The sequence below is a fragment of the Nannospalax galili genome, unplaced genomic scaffold (genome assembly GCF_000622305.1).
Source record: "Nannospalax galili isolate Female #2095 unplaced genomic scaffold, S.galili_v1.0 scaffold87, whole genome shotgun sequence".
NCBI lineage: Eukaryota > Metazoa > Chordata > Mammalia > Rodentia > Spalacidae > Nannospalax > Nannospalax galili.
The window spans coordinates 7,835,227-7,842,901 of NW_008360320.1; positions in this window are offsets into that span (position 1 = coordinate 7,835,227).

The window sequence follows — 7,675 nt, forward strand, 5'->3', positions numbered from 1 at the left end:
GTTAAGTTCTGAAGTCCTTGGCATTTGAGCATGGATATAAAGTCATCAGGTAGAATTCAATGGTAATGTTTTTCATATCTACTAATTATTATAGGCTGACTAGATTCAACGGAAGGGCAAAGTAGTGGGGATTGGCTGGGGTGCCGACCACACAGTAGACAGTAGCAGGGATATCAGAATATAAGGGCTCTAGTTGGGGGAGGGAGGCTATGGGAGGGTGCCATCTGGGAAGTGGGTGTATAATCGAATAAGATGGTTTGGGATGTTCTATGTGATATACACACGCATAAAAAAATCAACAAATTTTTTAAAATATACTATATTTGAGGAGGAAGCATGTAAATTTATGTCATGCTAATTAGTAGAGGTGATAAATATTACCATTCAAATCTACCTGATGACTTTATATCCATACTCAGACAGCTCATTAGCCATGTAGCAAGATTATCAGGCTGGCAGCACCTGTTTTTGGGCTCACCATACTTTAGAGTTGGGGTAAACAAGCGGGATTCACGAGCCTTGGCAATCAGCCAAGAGTTGAAGTAAACAGCACAAGGTTTGGCAGCCAGCCAGGGCTCCATCTTTGGCTGGCTCGGCTGTGCTCGCTTCCCACATTGTATAACTGTATTAATTCAACTGTGAACCTAGAAGCTTACAGCCATTTGTGAAAGAGATGTTCTCTTGCTCTGGAGTATGTTACTGAATATGTTAAATCTGTAGTGAAATGCTTCCTCTAATCATGTAGTTATTATTTTTTTTAAAAAAATGATAAAAAATAATAATTAGTAGTTGTGAAAAACATTACCACTGAAATCTACCCCAAGACTTTATATCCATGCTCAGATGCCAAAGAGTTCAAAAAGTAACTGACTACCAGTAGTTATAATCAGATATATAGAGATTAGAAACGCATGTGGAAACACCTTAATGTCAATTGCATTGAAAATGAATTTTTCTATATGAAACTGTGTATTTTAATAATGAAATGGAGGTCTTTTTTAAAGGTTAAAACCTCATTTAACTTTATGTCCTATAGGGTTTACACTGAGTACAATATTGTATAACTGTAATAATTCAACTATAAACCTAAAAATTACAGCCAATTCTGAAAAATATGCATCTTAGCTCAGAAAATTGTTATTGAATATGTCAGTGCTGTTGTAATGAAATGCTCCTTCTAGGTATGTGGTTATTAAATAAATAATTAACAAAAAAATCACCATTTTTATCCATCTCCCTTGATAACACCTGTTTTCTACTGTTCTTCTCTTTCAGATTCTTTTACTTTACCTTCTTGGTTCCTTTTCATTATCCTGGTTCCTGTGGTTATGTCTGGATCCATACTCACTTATAAGGATTTGGTGCTAGGATCCACATATGAGGGAGAATATACGTCATTTTTTTTTCTGAGCCTGTGTTACTTCACTTAGTATAACAGTTTCTAGTTCTATCCACTTACCTGCAAATTTCATGATTTCATCTTTCTTTACTTCTGAGTAAAACTCAATCATATAATGAACCACATTTTAATTATCTACTCGTCAGCTGAGGGACACTTCTTCCACCTCTTATCTATTGTGAAAAGAGCAGCAAAACCCAGTTATACCACTCTTTGGCATATACCCAAAGAACTCATCCTATTGCAGAGCCTTTTGTTTGATAAAGACTTTTTAAAAATAGTCTTGGATAGCTTAAAGAAAATAGATGATTTAAAAGAAATGGAAACAATATTCAATCAAAATGAGAATGTCAGCAAAGTTATAGAAATTATTACATCAAAACAGAACAAAGCACATATTCCTGACCCAAAAATATAATAACTGCATTGAAAGATTCATTAGTTAGACACAACAATAGTCTCATGCCTAATATAAAAATCAAGAGACAAGATATGTCACTTGAAATTGCCAAATTTGTGGAGCAGAAAAAGCAAGAAATGAAGGAAGTAAAAAGAAAATCAAATACTGATAGAACACCATCAAAGCAACCAATATATACATTATGTTCATTGCAAAAGAGAAGAGAGGAAGAGGAAGAGAACTTATTGGAAAAATAAATGATCAAAATTATCCCAAACTTATAGAATAATGCTTATTTTAAAAAAATACAATAAGCGTAATGGACTCCAAGTAGAATAAATTTAAAGTGAATATGACATTTCATATACTAATCAAACTTTCAAAAGACAAAGACAATCTTTAATAAGAAAAAAAGTGACTCATCATGTACTGATCAACAGTTATAAGGTTGCCAATTCATTCCTGACGAGAAGGCTTGTAGTCAGCAACAACAGGAGGATATATTGAAGAAAAAAAAATCTCTATCTTGCAAAACTCTCTTTCAAAGGGAAGAATTAAGAAATTTCCAAATAAAACTTGAGAGACTTTATGACCACTCTAAGAAATGCGAAAGGATTCTAGATAGTAACCAAAAGTCATAAAAAAAAGTCCTCTGATATGTCAATGACATTATGTAGTTTGTGATGCAATCCTATGCTGAACAAACATCATCTCCAGTCCAAACACAAAGGAGTCACCTCCTAAAACTTCATGATATACCAGGGAAGGCAGGAAATGAATAGACAAATCAGAGCTGCTGCTTCTAGAGTAATTACTGAACAAATGGCACTTGAAAGTGTCAGTACTGGTACAGTACAGGAACCCTCCACTGAATTCTGCATCTCTGTTCCATACATTATGAAAATATAGAAAATAAAGAGCTAAGGTGCTTTCATTGAAACAAAGCTATACAAGGCTAGGGATGAAGCATTGAATGGTGTTTCAGAAAGAGAGTGCTCCTAGATGACCACAAGGAAACAGTTTTCCAGGAGGCTGAGAACTTGCTCATATGAACTTACAGCAAGTGATAGCATGCACAAGACCCATGCAAACTCAAATCAGACAGAAACCCAGCATAGAAGTGGGGAAATGGGTAAGAAGCCCCAACATTAACTGAGGAACTATGACTACTGGGAGAGGGAGAGTTGGTTTTCTTTAAAGGCGTGATGTGAGATAGGTTGGCCAGGCTCCACTGGATAGACTCACACTGAGGGACATTCGGGGGACACAAACTTGTCTCAGTATGCTTCAATATATATGACAGAGTGCATGAAATCTTGTGGGGGACTATGGCGGGGATACAATTAGGGAACAGTTCTAAATATTATCAAGATATATTGCATTAAATTTGTAAAAATTTAATTACAAAAAGCATTGCTACTTAGCACTTGACTGCATATATTTCTTGAGTCAGAGTTGCAACTGACTGACACAATGTGTGTGTGTATATATATAGATAGATAGATATAGATACAGATATAGATATAGATATAAATGTACGTATATTTTAACATAGAAGGTCTAATCTTTTCTGCCCTTTCTCTTTTTAGTTATTAACTTTTATACTATGTTTTGTTCAATTCTATGGTATTTTCTCTATGCCTGCAATATCTAGAGGTTAAAATATCCATGGGAAGGAGTCTTAAAGTTTGCCGTATCTGAGATCAATGATTTCCAGAGAGGAATACACAGGATATCCTTTCCTAAGAATATGAAACATTTTATTTGCTCAGGAAAGGAACTGAAATTCTAAATACTTCCAACACTAACATTTGCTATGCATTTTGTAATGTGTATAGTAAATCAATATAATAATTTACTTACAAATGAATTCTGGAGGTAAAAGCTCAGAAGTATTTGAGTGGAAATGTTGGGAAACAAGTTTATAGACTGCATTGTCTAAGCTAGTGATGTTTCAAACCGAGGCATAGGGGTAGAATTATAAAATAATTAGAAGTTCATATTATTAGAGTTAATACTATTATAAGTTCTGAGTTTGATGGCTATTCATACATAACAATTAACATTATTAAGTATGTGCATACAAATACCCCTGTTTGTAGTCAGGAAAAAGAAACAAAACTAGAAGTTAGTCTATGGCTATGTGAAGAGGCAGAATAAAGCAGCTTTGTAAAAGGAATTTGACCAATGGAAGGCAGAAATATTCCAGTAGCAAATAAAAAGCAGATGGAAAAATATTGTGAAAATGCTTTATGATGTAAATCAAAAGTACATTGAAATACACTGAAGCAAGAAATGTCCTCAGACTATCACATAAAGGCATTAGGGTCAGATAACAGAAAAAAATTCATTAGCAGTCACTGTTTAAAGCTATGTGTTACCAAACAGGGCCATCATTTCTACTTACTGTGGTTTGAGGGTTTATCCTGTGACCATGCAGGAAAAGATTCCCTCTGTTGGTGGTTTTCTCAGCTGTTAAGAAGTCTACATGGTGGGTTTAATACCCTCTAAATCGGTATCTTCCTTATTAGGGTTATCACTCATGGACATCTTAAATAACTCTTTGATAATTCTAAGAAGTAAAAGATAACATAGATACTTAGAAAGAACATGTTTCACTATTGCAGAAAAGAGAACTAGAGATTTGGCCAAAACCACACATCCCTTTTCATCCAGTGATCAGATAAAAATTTAAATAAATAAATAAATAAATAATAAATAAACAAAAACATAAATCAGGTTTTCTAGGAATTAGGACATGCTTCCAAGAACTGTTAAATACTTTGATATCATCAGAGTGAAATCCACAGGCACATTCCCATGTAATGAACAGAAGTGGCTGCATCTCCCAGGATTCAGGACTAAGGACCGTGGTCACATACCCACAACATAGTTCCCTATGGTTTGCTCCTATGCAACACAGATTTCTCTGTACCTAGGAAACTAATTAGAGAACAAAAGTAAGACTCTCATCTATTGTTAGACTGTATATTACTTGAAAGAGAAGAAAGGCCTTGTAAACTGCCTTCAATCTTATCCTTTAACATATCAACGTGAATAACTTACCAGTTGCAAAGTGGGAAGGCACAGGAATTCAGTCTTGAGGAGATAAGATGTAGGGGAAAGGTAAGCTTAGAAAAAACTTTACTTCCTGTTTCAAAGCAGTAACCAAAACATGCCTTGAGAAAATTCCTTTGAGCTTTTCCGTGATGATACAAGGGCCATAACACAGACAAGGCTGTATAGATGAGTTGTTTATATTGAGGAAATTCAGCTGAGAGCGTGCCTTATATCTGATTTGTATTTTGAAACAATTCAAGACTATTGCAACTCTTTATTTATTTATTTATTTTTAATTTTTTATTTTTTGGTCTTTTTGAGACAGGGTTTCCCTGTAGCCCCAGCTGTCCTGGAACTCACTATGTAGACCAGGCTGGCTTTGAACTCACAGAGATCTGCTTGCCTCTGCTTCCCAAGTGCTGGGATTAAAGGCATGGGCCACCTTTTTTTTTTTTAATTCAGTAGTAATTAATTTTAATTTAATTTTTAAAAACTTTTTTAATTTAGTAGGATAAAAAATATAAATTACATACTTATTGGGGAAACTGCTTTGTACAGAAATAGATGACACTAATTTTTGTATGAAGTATGACATTTACAAATGACATTATAATATAGAATGCTAAATATGTATTAAGATCAGAATTAATCCTAAAACTGTATTCAGTGATGAAAATGTAGCTCAGTGGGAGAGCACTTGTCAATAATGCATGAGAACCTGGGTTTGGTAAACAGGATTGCAAAGACAAAAATAAAGAAAAGACCATATATTCACCACCTATTACCATTTAATACTCACAAAACTCACTGTATAAATGAAAATACTGGGAGTAAGAAAAGTAAAGAAATGGTGACACAAAAGCAGCACAACCATAATCTGAACCTGGATCTAAATGTTCTCAGGTCCTTCCTGGTCTGCTGTGGCATAATTTGTTTTGTAGATATTACTTGTCATATTAAACATACTCAATGGCAGGTGAAAGCATAAAAGTTGACATATGTTAAGTACAACCACCTTTAAGGAGACTAAAAGCTAATTCCTGGACAGGCGGGTGTAGCACAGATCCATTCCTACTCAGCATGGTATTTCCACCTAATGAAGCTGTATATTTCCAATGAGGTCAAATTACCACCTCTGTTGCACAGATTTTCAAGAATCAGATGACAAGCCAGGGTTTGACAAGTCAAATTTTCAAGAGTTAAACTCTTTTTATGAGTGAAAGGGGTGAGAACAGGTATAGAAAGACCTCTCAGATCACAGTTCTGACCTGATACCTCTGAAAAGACACAGGAAACAAAGGGCTGAGCAGGAAGGAGCTCAGACCAGTGTAGTTATAAGAAATCCTCATCCAGTCCGAGCGTACATGCCATGAAGCTCACAGAAATAGGATGGCACTAGATCCCAAACCATGTCCAGCCTTTTAGGGAACAGTCAGGGAAAGCATCCCAAGAGCTCATGGGGGAGCCTGCTGGGGCTGACAGTTCTCTTTCAGGATGAGTTCTTCTGAAGTGAATCTGAGCTGCAGTGCCACATAGGTCTAAGGAATAACGGCTGTACTTTCTCAGCATAGTTTTTTGCTTGCTGCAGTAGTAGGTAAGAAAGCCTACAGGATTATCCTCACCCTATCCATTCAAAGCCAGGCTCTTCACCTGCCATGATACCTGGTATTTGTTTTAGTCATGAAAAGAATCCCAAGTTTTGAAAAAAATCAAATTCTTTGCTAGGAATCAGAGATCTACGATGGCAAAATGGGATGATACTGGCCTAGAGACCATAAAGGAATACAAAGACAAGGAAATGCAACAGGATGCTGGTGCTCACCGACCAAGAAGGTAATGGAGAACTTTATTATTTGACCCATCCTTAAAAAAAATCACAATATTTATCGCTCAGTGAAGTCAAACAGCCTGGTATCTTATCACATATTATTATGTGCAACCACAAACTTTTATTGATTCCCTATTGATTGCACAGCTTCTTTCCTAGACCTGCGAATGCATTGAGGTATTAGAAATAGTCCCCAACTCAGATATTGCAAAAATTAATCAGTCACATTTTTAAAGAGTTTTGCATGCTACAATGCACATTCAAATACCTTATTATAAATATGTGAAATTGTTGAACAAGATTTATGCACATCATACTTGTATAATAACTAAACTATATTAAACAGCCAATATGTTCAAGTGTTATAGAAATTACTATACATAACCAATCTAAAAGTGTCGTGAGGTCATATTTTTCTGAACGTACTTGAGACAACTGGTAATTAATCAAATAAATGACTAACTCAAGATCACACAACTAGAAAGAGAAGAAAAAAGAAACTAAATCAAAGTTGGACAATTACTAACGGTTTATAACTGAACTTTCCTCACATTAAGTGATATTTAATACTATTGTGAATAATTGACACATATTGATTATTTCAAACAATTTAAACCATAAGGAATACAGAAACATGGTAGTAATTAAGTCCTTTAGTTCTGTTGGGGCATGACAGTATATGTTGTATTAATGACCAAATGAAGGGAAGGATTAAATTCATTCATAACAATGATAAATCTATAAAATCATAAATATTATGAAAATGTTTCACAATCTATCATCTAAAACAGAAGGACAAGGAAAGGCATGAGTTCCATAAGAATAAAATAGATCTCATTAAAAAAATGTTCAACTACTATTTAATAATTTCTAATCATTGTACTCCTTAGTATTATACACATAGGTATATACATACACATTAATTGTTGCATAAGACTCATGGTCTATTATCCCATTAATTATGTGTGGAATGTTCAGAGAGACCGAG